The sequence below is a fragment of the Lampetra planeri genome, chromosome 28 (assembly GCF_965212315.1).
Source record: "Lampetra planeri chromosome 28, kcLamPlan1.2.h2, whole genome shotgun sequence".
Taxonomy (NCBI): domain Eukaryota; kingdom Metazoa; phylum Chordata; class Hyperoartia; order Petromyzontiformes; family Petromyzontidae; genus Lampetra; species Lampetra planeri.
The window spans coordinates 3,231,500-3,246,758 of record NC_136134.1 but is presented as its reverse complement, the minus strand read 5'-3'; the positions used below and the strand labels follow the sequence as shown (position 1 = coordinate 3,246,758).

The 15,259-nt window shown below is 45.3% G+C and overlaps 1 protein-coding gene across 1 annotated transcript in view; it reads left to right on the top strand.

The window, feature by feature from the left end:
- The window catches only part of LOC144728258 (uncharacterized), a 316,355-nt gene that overhangs the window by 184,028 nt on the left and 117,068 nt on the right, over window positions 1-15,259 (top strand). The window lies entirely within an intron of this gene.

Sequence of the window (15,259 nt, the reverse complement as noted above, 5' to 3'; positions counted from 1 at the left end):
CATCTAGTTTAGGGGCCGTCCATAAATGACGTCACGCACCTAGGGGGGGGAGGGTGGTCAGACATTTGTGACGAGGGGGGTCAAAAATCGGCCAAAATCAAATGACGTCATTTATGGACGGCTCCTAAAGCCACGGTGTTGTTGATGAGTGTGTTGCGTTTTTTTTGTATAAGCATGTTGTGCATCACTGCACACACTGCAAATATTACGTGTGATAATTGCAGTGCGTGCTGACTAGACTGTGATCGTGACTGAAATATACTACGTTGCTTTTATTAAAACAGTGATAGCAGTGGGGTTCGTTAGATATATATGGTGTTGTCATTATGGATTTTTTCCGGAATTTTTTAAATATTATTTCCTGTGCAACGAATTGTACAGTGCTATTCCAAAGTTGTTGATGGAATTTGGTCAAATGACGTTATTCTAGAAAGCCAAAAGTTGTGAAACCCTTAAAGCTGTGAAATAGAAAACCTTTCACACCGTGCTGGTAGAGGTATGCCGAAACTTTGTTTTTATTTGGATAATATAATGATAACTTTCTCTACAAGTACAATAAAAACGGCCAAGTGGCTCAACGGTAAGAGCAAGCAGCTTCCATCGTAGATCTTAATGAAATACTGTAGTATTAAAACTAATGATTATCACAGTCCCATTGTCTAGGGGTATGTCATATATATATTTTTATATCTATTAAAATACCGCATGTCCCAAAGCTCATATCTCACCAACAGGATATTAACTCAGAATCGAGTAATAATACATGGACTAACATTTGAAAAAACATTCCAGCACCCAAGTACAATAATTGAACGGCGTCAAAATAGAAACCAGCATATCAGAACAACATTTAGCCCTGACGCGTGTTGTACGAGCGCAACCATACAAAAGAAAAACAAAAGGCCCACCCGCCAGACGTGAATGCACACAAATTTAACCGAGATCTGCCATCTCCTTATCTCTCTATGCGAAAATAGCTTCATTGTGCAAGCGATGCTTCAGTGTGTCACTAGTCGTTATCTCTATATGCTGCACGAGGACTACAGCCACGCCTATAGGGCTGCAGTGGGACCACTTGCCCTCCCTCCCCCACCCTGTGCTGATAGACGGCCGTCGCGCGCCACTCCAATTCGTAGTGCCCTCTCAATCGTTGCTCCCTGTGTCACGCGCGGAAATTATTTGGTCACACTCAGTGAAAACATCACGCAGCCTTCGCAGTGACACGACCGGCTCACCTTGAAAATGGGACTTCCAAATCACGGATGAAATTAACCTCGTATGAATTGTACAGTGGATGCGTGCACACTATTTTGGCCCGCTTTTGGGTAAGCGTGCAATTTGGCAACGCTACTATTCACCGTGACTCAATGAGCTCATCTGCTCTTGAGTATGCTTGAAAGCAGTTGACTTTAATATGCATTGGGTGGGAGCCCAAAGCCGCGTAACGATTAGCAGCACAACAAAAAGGGAACGGACGGGCTTGAGAACCAAGCATTGTTAGCAAGCAAGCACGCCTCATGTAAGGAGCGTCCAGATTAAATCATCTGTCGAAGCACACTTTAGACAATCGGTTGTATAAACTCATTCTGCATTAAGCAAAGTTTACTTCGGGGCAGGCCTGCTCGGGAGCTATACCATCTGCAGTCGCTCAATAAAATCTTAGTTTATGAGCAGAACACTTGGAAGCCCACCTGATGCAAAATGGCTCGGTTCACTTCATGATCAATATAAGTGCTTGTGAGCGATGCCTTCTGCAAAAACTAAACAAGGTCTTAAGTTTACGAGCAACGTACACTTATTTTATGAGCAGTGCACTGGGTTGAAGCTTAATTAGTCTGTTTATAGGTTTCATTGCAGGATTGTAAAACGCAGGTAACCATCAAGTCTCAGTCTCCGCCCTTCTCCATCACCAGCATATCCTTTTGTTATCGCACTCCTCTTCCAGGATCCTCCCATGACTCTTTTACAATGTCCACACGTGCATTGGCATGTTGATCAGAGCGTCGGTGTCTCTTCCTTTTCCAGGACATAGAATTCTGAATTCTCTTGCGATTTCCTATAGCTCTCTGAAACTATTAGAATAGGTTTCACCCCTTTTTGGCAATAAAACAGGTGTTAAGATGGTAAAACACCAAACAGAAACCTTTTGCAAGGAATCATGTCTGCATTAACCACATAACCTGTGGTGAACATGCAAAAAAAAAACATGCTCTGGTAATACATGTGTAGTGCTCGAACCGACACGACGGCTTCTTGTCTTGTCTCGTTTCTTTATTCACGTATATAGTTCCACATCTCTCCCGTCAACACTGCTCAATGTTCCTCCGTTCACACCAACCCACAACTCTCCGTCAACACCGCTCAATGTTCCTCCGCTCGCTCACTGCGCTCCGCTGGCCTCGCTCGCTCCCCTCTGCTCCTCCGTCGACTCTCCTCTCCGCTCTTTCTCTCTCTCCAGCTCGGCTGCTCTTCATCAACTCCGCTGTCCCACTCTGTCATAACCAACTCAGTTCTCCTTCCACACCCAGCCGCTTCCTACTCTCCGTCGTCTCTCTGATGCTTGCGCTACTCCCGCTGCTACCCTACACTATCCTCACTCTTCTGCACTGCTACCCTACGCTGTACTCAGTCTATCCACTGTTACCCTACGCTGTACTCACTCTATCCGCTGCTCCGTCTCTCCATTCGTCTGTCTCTGCTCCCACGCACCAACGCCCGTCTCACTCCACAATCCCTCACTTTATCCCTGAAATAATTACCCCTAATTAATTAGGGTCATCCCCCGCGACGCCCACTCGCCCCCCAACCCCCCCCCCCCCCCCCCCCCCCCCCCCCCCCCCCCCCCCCCCCCCCCCCCCCCCCCCCCCGTTGCCACATAGCGTTGTTTTTCCAGACACGCCGGCGCCAATCTCAGACAACAGCCCCTCTCGTCCAATCAACGCCCTGCATCTTTAATTACCCCCGGCCACCTGCGGCCCCCTTAACTATCACGCAACCTTAATTTGGACAACAACAATGGCCAGCCAATCAGCGCCCTGTGTCCTCATTCGCCCTCACTGTCCGCCGTGTGAGTGCATACCGACCCAGCGCGTGATGCATATCTCAAGCACTACACATGCATTGTCTTTAAATCTGATTGGTTTACACCTGAGATAACTTTAGTTAGGGCCTAGTCTCAAACAGTCTTAGACCAGAAGACGCCAAAAGGCAAACGGCTCAAAGACAATGCACTATCAGGGTATTGAGAGCTTGGGTGAGCAGCTACACCATGGGACCTCCCTTGTCAGTATCAAAATATAAGAATAGGTTTTACCCTTTCTGGAAATAAAACAGGTGTTAAGATGTTAAAATGCCAAAAAGAAGCCTTTTGCAAATAATCATGTCTGCATTAACCACATATACGTGTGGTGAGCATGCAAACGAAACATGCTCTGGTAATATATGCATTGTCTTTTTTTTAACTGATTGGTCTACATTCAGTTTCAAAAACGGGAAAGAATTGATAAGGGATAATAGAAGTTAAGGAGTTTCACAATAGAAAAAAAATACCTCTGCTATGGCAGGCTTGGGGCAGGTTTTCCTAAAAAGTATCTACAGATTATTTAGACTATGATTTACATTCATACTATTGCACATTTTGTACTTGTGTAAAGACCGAAAACAAGAGACCACTTACCTAACATGGTACATCTGCAAACGGACAGTCAGGAAGTGTGCTAAAGGCATCTGATTGGTGCAAAGGGAGGCCTCAAAGAGGATTGGTTAGGGCCAGAGAATTGAACTGATTGGCAGATAAATTTAACTTAAAAGGTGGGGGAACGAGGGGGGGGGGCTGTTGGGGTAACGGTTGCCAACCATTAGAGAAGAAGGAGGATTGGCTGAGCGAAATGGGATGAGCGAACCTTCGAGAAAGGGGGCTCCAGGGATATAGAAGGTCATAGCACAAGGGCAAGGGATGCTTGGAGAGAAGACAAAGTTCGAGCATCAAGAACCGAGCCAATAGTGTTGGTGTCCAAAATAAAGGCTCTTAGTTAAGCAATAACTTGTTGGCATCACTACAACTGGTATCAAAAGAGTGGGGTCTCTGAAGAATGTTGCGCCCAAGCCGACGAAGGAACCCACCGGTGACGTCCGACAATAAGAAGGTCTTCATCCAGAACGTCCCGGGTGAAGAGGACCTGGAGTTCAACCTCGGAAATGCGAGAGAGGCTGGAGCGTCACCAGTAGTGATAGAACAGGGGCAGTCGCGAGCGCCGCTGGTAGCCAAAGGATGGGAGCGGCTGGAGGGGTGAATAGACTGCCTCACAGACGTAGCCACCCGGCTCATGCTGCAGCTCGCTGAGAAGGAAAGGAGCCCAGGAACTGTGGAACCAGCGACGGGAGAACCGGTGATAGGAACTGTCTGGCCAATGGCGGGGAGCCGGGGAGCCAGGGACGCTCGGTGCAGCCGCGGCGGCGACAGTGATGGTCACGGTATCATCACGGAAGGTGGTTACTATGGCGCGTGAGAGAGCGGCCAGCAGACCTCGTCGTCTGGAACTGGTTAAGGAGTTTGTGGCAGCAGGAGGCGACTGGGGAGAAGAGGCACTAAAGGCACTACCAACAACCTTAGACAATGAAGCCCTCAGCATCTTCAAAGCCATACTGGCAGAGCGGAGGGCCACGCTGCAAGCAGCCTGTCACAAGATGCCAGAGATTTTTGACCCGCCATCCAATGCAAAGAGAACATTTCAGCAGCACAAGTGAGAGGAAACCGAGTTGCCCGCCTACCGCAGCGCTCTGAAGGCGCTCAGGCAGATGGCTGGATGAAGCGGCGCTGGGCTCACTAGTGATGGAGAAGATACTGGCCCTGGTTCACGAGATGGGCATTGTACTGTCCAAAGTGGATGAGGAAGCACAGACCTCCTTGTGGATAACCCGGTGTCTGCCGGCACAAGAAGAAATGAACCGGCGGACCCCAGTGGTGGCACGAATAGAAGAGGGAGCAGCGCCTGCACCTCCTGCCCAAGATACGGAGCAAGGGTTGCCATCTGGGGGTCCCGTCAATCGCGGTGGCAGTCGGAGGCAGCGGAGAGTGGTGGAAGGAATGGTGGCGGTGGTCCACGGGGGGACAGGGCCCAGCGGGACGACTCCGCAGTGACCTCGGGGATGCCATCGCTGCGGCCGGCCTGGGCACATCGCACGGGGATTCAGGAGCAACCCTCTGCCATCAGCGCTGATAGTGTCCACTTCTTTATTGGCAGCCGCTGCGCTACAAAACCGGGGGAGTTGCGACACCCCAGACATCTGGCTAGATTACCTCATGCATCTAGATTATCATCACCTCTCACCACCTCCACTGACATTTTTGATGTATCATCTGAATCGGTGAGCGTCGGGGATAACAGGAGCGTGAAATCACTTAAAGAGGGGAGTAAATCGATCTTCCACCAGTGGCCCGAGTCGGGCAACTCGTGAAAGAAGCTGGCTCAGCGAGTTGTAGCGGAAGCTGTGGGGAACTTGATCATGGTGGTGAGCTCAGTGGGAGGAGTGGAGGTCCACATTTTAATTGATATGGGGCGTCGGCGACTATCATTTCAACATTTATATATGACTTGTTACCTTCCAGTTGCCGTCGCTTGGCGCCGGTCACTAGCATGTATGTGGCGACTAATGGCGGTAACATGGGGATTGTAGGGCAGATCGACGCTCGAGTACAAATAGGGGAGCTTACATTGTCGGGACCTATACTGGTCTCCAGCACGTTGGTGGTTCCATGCCTGCTGGGAAACTTTCTTAAATAGAATACCCCTCCGGATACTCACTGAGAAATGCCGTCGGGAACTCGCATTTTTTCCTGCAACCGGTGGGCCAGTGTATGCAACCAGGGATGCCTGTGCAGGTGCTGGTCAGTGAGTCCGTGATTGTACATTGGAAGGGCCTAAAACATGGGAATGCCAATGCATTGTTGAGATTGTCTTGCGAGGACCCAGTCTACGGAGGCGATGGTAGCAAAAATACAGCCTGCGGTGCCGCCAGCAGATGAACCGTGCAGGGACTATGCATTGGGTCTGACCTATATAGAGTGGGGACAGCTGCAGGTCAATGACACAGCATGCTACCCTTGCGCCACTGGGTAAAAGCGGACCAATCTGCGTCAATCTCCCCAGTAGGGTATTAGTTTGTGCTGCACGATGGGTTGTTGATTTGGTGGGATGGGATCGCTCGCTAGCGATGTCTGGTCGTACCCACATCCATGCGAGGCAGGTTGATGCGGGAGGTTCACGCAAACAAACTACTGCATCGAGGGTGCTGAAAGATGCTGACTTTGAAACGTGATTATTACTGGCCACGTATGTCTGCCGACGTGTATGATTTGGTTGAGTGTGCGCGTCAAAACCGCCAGCACACAGATCACAGCCTCCCTTGCAGTCCATTATGGTCTTCAGAATAAACAAATTAGTTGCCCTTGATGTTCTCAGAGCCTTCCCATGCTCACCAAGGGGAAATAAATGTATCCTGGTGGGGGTGGCCGATGGCCTGGCCGTGCTGAACAAACGGCATCATCAATTGCTGATGCGTTCCGTTATGGTCATGTTATGGACAAAGGCTCTCTGGAGCAGCTACTCACTGACCATGGAAGACATTTTTGTCAAAACTCCTACGGGAGGTTGCGAGGCACTGAGCACAAAGGTCTGCACTTCCTCATACCACCCTCAAACGGATTGTATGGTGGAATGGCTAAACAGAATTATAACAGCCATGCTCTGCCAGACCATGGATGCGATGCAAACCGACTGGGATCTCCATGTTCCGGCTATCTTGGCAGCATATAGGCTCCACGGGATTTTCTCCCTTCTACCTCATGTACGTCTGTGAGCCCGAACCTCCCGTAGAAATCCAGCTGGGTAGCCCCCTGCAGGTGTGTCCGATCGACCTGCATTTCTGCATGTAATGCTCGATCAGTTGCTCGAAGCACGGACAGCAGCAATGGTGAACACCACAAAACACAAGCCACTAACGAGAAAAATACACTGCGACGGGTTCACACACTTCCCTATGCAGTAGGCGAGAAAGCATGGTTACATTGCCCGCAAGTCCCTTTACGTACCTCTCCCAAATTGCATCGGACGTGGCAGGGCCCAGTTGAGGTGAACTGGCCGCAATGCGTGCGCGTGTATAGTCGGGACATCGCCATTGGTATGTTTACCCATCGCGCCTCAAACATTAACTTCATCATCACCAATGTACATCTCCATGCTCTGTTCTGCCGTAGTCTTTGGTTAAAATTACATCTATGTCTCCTGTGCATGCTCCTGTGTAGCCCACAAGACCAAGCCTATTGCAGGACGACTCACTGCTGGACCCTGCAACGTACGCCGGTCCAGCAACAATAACCCACGCTAGATGTGCGCGGTTGCACTAAACACTGTTCCTGGACGGAGTAGGGGATTGTTGCACCTTGTTGTCCTCACAGTGTTGTTATTGTTGTTTGACTGTGAGGGGTGCATATTCCACACGCCAAAATTACACTCACACCGCATGATCATTTATTCACACGTACACAGACAAAAAGTCAGATTTGTTCATGTAAATGTTTATTGACATCGTTGGACACAAAAGTATTGTTGGGCCATACCGCAAGGGACTCATGAGTCACGGAAACCTGAGGCCATTGTGATGTCATCACTTCATGTTTGTGGAGTTCTCCTTGGCTTCCCGTTGTCTGTTGTGCTTGTCAATCTCTCCCTGAGTGTTAACCGGGACAGCTCATTTTTTAAAGAAGGGGGTGATGTAGAGAACAGATCACTTACCTGACATGGTATGTGTGCAAATGGACAGTCAGGAAGTGTGTTAAAGGCCTCCGATTGGTGCAGGGAGACCTCAAAAAGGATAAGTTAGGGCCAGATAATTAAACTGATTGGTAGAGAAAGTCAAGCTTAAAAGGCGGGGGAAACGAGGGTTGACTGTCGGTTAACGGTTGACAACCGTTGGAGAAGGAGGACAAGAATTGGCTGAGGGAAATGGGATGAACGAACCTTCGAGAAAGGGGGCTCGAGGAATGTAAAAGGAGATGTCACAAGGCAAGGGGTGCTTAGAGAGAAGACGAAATTCGAGCATCAAGAACCGAAGCTCGGGTCTAGGAATAGTGTTGGTGTCCACAATAAAGGCTCTTAGTAAAGCAAGAAGTTAAAGACCAGCTGTTCAAAAAATATATGCATGGTGCGTTCTTTGATGTTGGCTATATTTATCCAAAATTCACAAATAAGATACGGAATGCATAACCATATCTGAAAATCCGTAACTCGGAAATGTTGAACGCAAATATGAATTCAGAAATATGTCAGTCTTTAAAGCAAGGGAGGAGATGTGATAACATAAACATGCAAAAAAGAATGGTAATACGCTGCATACCTCAGTGGTGTCATCTTATAACATGTCCTCTGGGTTTTTCCAGATTTCTCTTACTACAGCACACGTCAATGGCGAGTAGTTTTGGAGCCCGTTCTTAGCCGCTCCTAGGTCGACTCAGCCGTCAATGGGTGCGTGACTGGCACAGTGTGGCACACGACGCATGCAGTCCATCACTGGACATCTGTGAAAAAGAGCTATATAGCTCATCGGATTCCTCCAGGAAAAATAAAAATTCTGATTCTCACTGGACGCATGGGGTTTGGTGGATAAAATGTGATGCCTGTCTGATTCATGGTAACCAAAACCATCTGTTAATAAAACATTCCAATCCTGAATTAGGTGTTTCCCTTTCTTGGCTCATCAGGAGTTTTTGTGCCTTTATGTTCATGGCCGTCAATGCTCAACTAATAATGGTACTGTAGTAATAATATACAGCCTCTTTTTAAGATGATCGCCCCAAACATTGACAATGTGCTTTGGGTGACCTCATATATCATTACGCTGGTCGTGGGGTTGGTGAAGTTGAGGCGGCGGAGGGGAGTCAAACTCGTGTTATTCGGTTATTTGTTTCCACCATTAACCTTTAACGTCTGTGGCATGTGCGTGAAGACGCACGAAAGATGTGATCACATTCCATTGAGTGAAGGAGAAGACCCGTCATGCCTCACATATGCTCGTGGCTTAAAATAAGCCGCTGTCCGGCTAGTACACATGCTGGTGGAGATTTAACTGATTAACTGCAAGGCTTGAAGTGTACCATTTTACGCAAAGCCAGTGTTTAAATGAACACGAGATGTGCGATCAGAAGGATAGTCTCATGGAAGCACACAAAGACACAATGAACACAGAATTAGCTCATTTTTCAAGTCAAACAACTGCACATTCTTTTCAACCCTTTTCAGAAACTTGCACCGCGTGTGAACTAAGCTCATCTCGCGTGGCTTACTTCACCACTGACGTTACTGCCATTTTACGAATTGCAGTAATACTCAAATGGCGTACGAGTTTTATTCCTCTTTTCCAATAGTTAACAATCAAGGTGTGGCTTATGCTTTGCTCAATAAACACATCTTTAAAGTTTTACTAGACGTCTCCTTTGAAGGCACGAATAACTAATGGTAAAGTAGTTTTCTGTATATGTCTGAAACACATAAGTGAATGCATTATAATTATCGATGTAAGCATATGCCATCGGAATAACATTTGGAGAAACATACATTAATCCTTTCTTGAATGTAAAAATAATATATGAATTATGAATGTGCAGCCTTTATCATTCCACTTCACCATGCTGGTCATTGCTGGTAAATACGATGTCTACAATTTGCAAATGTTCTCTGTGTAATTAAGAGCATGGATCTGCCCATGCTTCTTTGTGCACCCTTTTGTTTTATTTCCTTTAGTTATATCTGGCCATGCTTCTGATCCGTATAGCAACATCAGGTAATGTACACTTATTAAATACTTTATTCTTTAGGGCTCATTTGGTATGTTGCTATTCATTCTTAAGATAAACATTTCTCAAAAGGAGTCGAAACATGCTGCCATCCACTTCTTTATGTCACTATTTCGATCCTGGTCTGCTTTAAAAAAAATTACCCATTCGCCTCTTATGTAGAGTTGCTATCTTTTTCACAGACCACAAATATACAGATGTATTTTTGTTCCAAAAGTATGTTATTGAACAAACGATTCAGTTACACACAGAAGGGCATGTATGGGAATTGACACCAGTTATAGACGCAATGTGAAATATAATTATTATTACCAGCGGTTTACATTTTGAACCCGTCTTATGCCATGTGTTTTAATAATCTCTACATCCCTGGTGACTACTTCCTTAACTTGGATAACCCTGGAGGGGAAATCACGGGGGGAGGCGGGAAAAAAGAACAATAATAGGGAGCGTAGGGGTGAAGGGGAGGGGTGGAGGTGCCCACTAGAGGAGGAGCCGTGAATAGATTCCAAGTTTGGTGATATGCCTCCCTGCCCCTTAAATGTGCACTTAGATGTGCACAATTAAGGGGCAGGGAGGGGGGGACGTGCTGTTTCCAGTTGGCTATAATCGTGAGTGTTTGCCGTAACATTAAATATTTGGTATAATGTGTTTGCCTCCCTGAATAGGTCTTGAGGTTTCAGCCATGGACTTTTTTTTGTCAACCTAGGTCCATCAAAACTGTACAGTTTACTCCAATGAAGTTCAACACAATACCGGGTACTAGATCTTGGTACAAATCAATTCCGTCCACCGGAACACAGGTGACAATTCCTAAAACTGTACCGGATCACACCCAGACAGGACGTGATCCTACTCTTGCGGCACACAGACATCGTTCAAAGAGATCTATTAAGATCAGAAAAATGTAAAATTTAGAGGCCAACCACATGAGCAAGCCAAAGTTTACAATGCAGACTTGGAAACGGTTTCTAAAATTTCATTCCTCAACACTGCTTGGGTATATTTTTGAAAGCAATTGTCTTGATATGCATGCACCAATTCGAAGATTTACAATAAAGGGAAATCACCGAACCTGGAATCGCCCACAAATTGCCGTACTTATGAGGGCCAGAGAGGCAGGATGGAAGGTAGATAAAACAAATCTTTATATGGAATGGTTACAATGAAATGATTCTAATAAACCCTTGCACTAGACCAGTGCGTAGTGCCAAATGCAACTTTTTCAAATTATGCTTCTAAACTAATATTGAAACCCTAAGCTTTTTTATGTGCAGCTAAGTCTATCGAAAGCAGTCGTGGTAAAAGGAAACACATCACTGGCAGCCATAATATCATAAATGAACTAAACCTTAATTTGTATTCAGCTAGTCACATCTTTGATAGATCAATGAATTCAAAGAGCTCCAGTTTGGGCTCAGCAAATCCATTACATGCCCTCCCCACTTTTAGACAATGGTGATAATCTATCCCGAGCTTTTAAATCTATATCACAGAGCTGGAAGTGCTCAACCAGCTAGCCTATATCAAGACATCCTACTCAACACTAGGTAGATAAACTACCCGCTTTTGATTTGGATGCAGTGGGTGACATAATCTGTATACCTATTTTCCATTTTATATAGCACAAGCTGATATACCCGGCGTTGCCCCAAAAAAATATTTAAAAACCACTCTTAAAAATCACACAGCAGTGCGTACTGACTGTGGTGGTACCTGCTATGAGTACAGTAGTGCATACCGACTGTGGTGGTACCTGCTATTACTACAGTAGTACATTCTGACTCTATAGCAGTATTTATCGACTCTATAGCACAAAGTACTCACCTGACAGTGTCATGGTGAGGCCTAGTCCCGTGCAGAGCCTCCGGCCTCGCCTAGATTGTCCAGCCGGCCGAGGTGGCACCATGGCAGGCTGGGGCTTGGCTGCTACCTCTGACCCCCCCCCCCAGCCACGATCTCCCAGGCCGCTCTGCAGTAATATCTATGGCCTATAGTGGTAGCATCTATCTACTGTACGCATAGGGGTGGGGGGGGGACATCACACAGTGAAGAATTTACCTCAGCGTTTAGTGTATTTTTATAGCATTTTTAACTCGAAAGAAAATGCCCCCCTCACTCCCACCGAAGGCGTTCGACTTGGCATGGGCCGTCCCCCCCACCAAAGGCTCGTGAGTTGGTATGGCCGGTCGTGCGTCATAAATAAAAAATAAAGAGAAAGCACGCAAAAATCGCACTAAATCGCTAATTAAACTAATTTTAAGTTGACGGATGTGAAAAAGAAATAGCGCTTGCTCACCGCGGGGCTGACGGCGTAGTACCTGGCTTTTTTTTACGTTAACCCCACCGTTGGAGAGGCAAATCCTTCGCAAGCACGCGGACACACACAAACCCACACAGAAAGTTGTTAAGGCCCCAACTTAACTATCACACCTTTAAAATGAGCTGCTTCACCCTAAACAATCAGGCTTCGGGAATAATTATGGCACAACTACTGCAGTCCTTGACTCCCTTCATTTTGTATTTAATAGACTGGACAATAAACAATACTGTCCCATACTCTTTCTTGACACTAAATAGTTTCGAAAGCCTCAATTTCTCCAGGCATACAATTGTCCGGTTCAATAGCTACCTCTTTGAAGCTAAATCAGGTTTCAGTCAAGACCCTGGTATCTGAAAAAAAATCACGAAGGGAGTTCCACAAGGCTCCATGCTTAGACCACTCATATTCGCCCTCTACGTAAATGTTCTGGAAAACCCATATGAAATACTCAACGTTGTTTGCTGACGATACTGCAATTGTAGCTCGAAATTCATCAGAATAAGATATAAAGTGATTTTGACCTCATTCAGAACGAAATTATTTACCTCAGATTGGTTCTGAATGCAAATAAAACCAAATATATGTTTTCCAATAAGAGAAATCCTGCCATGTTTCCAACCCAGGTTATATCTCTAGGCAATCAACAAATTGAACAAGTGGAGGAGTAAAATATTTTGGCTTCACCATTGACTCTAAATTGAAGTGTCACTGCCATTTAATTAAATCAACTTTCTAGACAGACATAACATCTATGCTACATTTGGATATGGTAAGAGCAACCATACTTACAATTTTTGACTACCACAATGTATTTTATCACTTCGCTTCTGATGTTGAATTAAATAAGCCAAAGCCACTCAAACATTCGGCTCTTTGCTTTGTGGATGCTCCATACAATACCCCTACCATTGCGACCTTTATATCGGTTAACATTTTTAATTCTCTCCCTGCACGTAGAAACATCCACTGGGCTCCGTTCATTTTGGAAGGTTCTCTTGGACAAATGCACAAAATACTCGAGCCCCAAAATAAAATAAACAAAGGATTAGGAGCTTTTCTTACACCCTCTTAAAATCCCCACAAGTTTGTTTAGGTCCTGTAGAAAAATGCCTTCTCAATGGCTGGCTCCCTCATTTTGGAATGCTTTGGCATTATATTTGGAATTGCAATCATTTCCAACCATGAGAAACCTTACTCTTTGGTTATTTTAGCAAAGTCAATAAGGTAGCAAATAATAGATCACCACTTTCTGCCCCCCCCCCCTTCTCTCCCCCCCCCCCTTCTCTCTCCCCCCCTGCAGCGGACCTCTCCAGTGCTGCTGTGGTGGCCCACTTTACTCCAGTGGCCCGGATGCTGCTGTGGGGTCCACTTTCTGCCCCCCCCCCCTTCTCTCTCCCCCCCTACGGCCGAGGACTATATAACCTTGTGCCACGGCAGATCTCTCGCCTACTTCAGCAGTTTTTTTCTTGCTGTGGTTGTCTCACCTGATGACGATTGCTTGTGTTGCGATCGAAACGTCGTTATCTATTATTTTCTACCTACGTGACTTTACCGAAAGAACCAAAGAGTATGGATTCCTGCAGTCACGAAATCTTCAAATCAACATGAGAAACCTCCGGTTCACTCCTGAAACTCAAGTTCCTTCATACATATAGTTCCTTCATACATATACATAATCAATAATCGGCAGATAAGCGGGAGTACGAGTCTGCGTGGATCGCACTTAAAGTTCCCAGTTACTATTTGTGTTTGCTTTGTTAAATGTCGTTTTATTTTTGTGTTCCTAAAATAATGTAGTCATTTTTTTTACGGGTTCGACCAGTTCCCTATTTCTGTAACATGTAAAACACATAGCGATACTTGCTGATTGTACTGCGACCTATGTAACCATGATTAACTAAGATCTGTGCTGCCTAATATCCGCACCTTTACAGGACTGCCCACGAATTAGAGCCTCGCAGCTCATGGGGCCCTTCCTGCTGCAATAAAATCTAAAATAAATAAAATCTAACATTCACACTATCCATACGCTCCTGGGAAATAAAGCCTTTATAAAAAATCTAATTGTGCAAATCCTTTGCCTATCGACAAGGAAGTTCACTATAAGTAAATAAATGCAGTCGTTCATAGTTCTAACATGCATAGAAATTGTAAACTATTTTTTTAAAGTGAAGAAACTAAAAAAAGACTCGGTTAAGTAACAAAATAAACATTACAAGGGGAATCGAACACAAAAGTCATTCACAGTGGCATTTAGAATACATTTGGGTTTTTATTTTTTTTACTATTTGTTTGGTAAAAAAGCGTAATATATGTAATGAAAAGATATTAACAATCTCCAATTTTGTGATGACAGTCAGTTTTATCAACAAAGAAAATTAATAAAAGGTGAAACATTTTTTTTATTACTTGTTAAAGACTCATCTTCTTGGTTCTTTCTTAATTTAGGAGCTTTCGTGACTGCAGGAATTATTCTTTGGTTCTTTTCGGTTAAGTCACGTCTAAAAATAAAATAATAAAATTAAAATAACATATTACGACGTTTCGATTGCAACACAAGCAATCATCATCAGGTATAAAAGAAATAGCAACAAAAATCAAACTAGAAAACTATAGACAGACATACAAGCAGACAGACATCACAACGGCACACAGAGAGAGGACACACATCGGCACAAAGAGAGGGGTCGTTTCTGTGACTGTCCCTTAAATATAGAGAGGGGGGGCGGGGACGGAGAGAGGGAGGGGGCAGAGAGAGTTAGCATCTCAATGAGTGTACGGCCACGTACTCCTGTTGCAAGTAAGATGACAATGTAGAACGGGCACGCAAAATTGAAAATTTGGAGACAGGCACACGAAAATTAAATAACCTAGCGAAATATCGAAATGTGATGTAATACAACACAGAGAGTCGGTTAACACACAATTAACGCATAGCCTGGTTGATTACGTGTTTCAAAATTTGCTAAGTTAGAATTTTAAGTGTGAAAATTCCAAAGAGAGGACACAGGCAGAGAGAACAAATAGCCAGAAAGAAAAAGGATAAGCTTAAAACTTCCCCGTAGAAGTGGTTCAATCTTAATTTA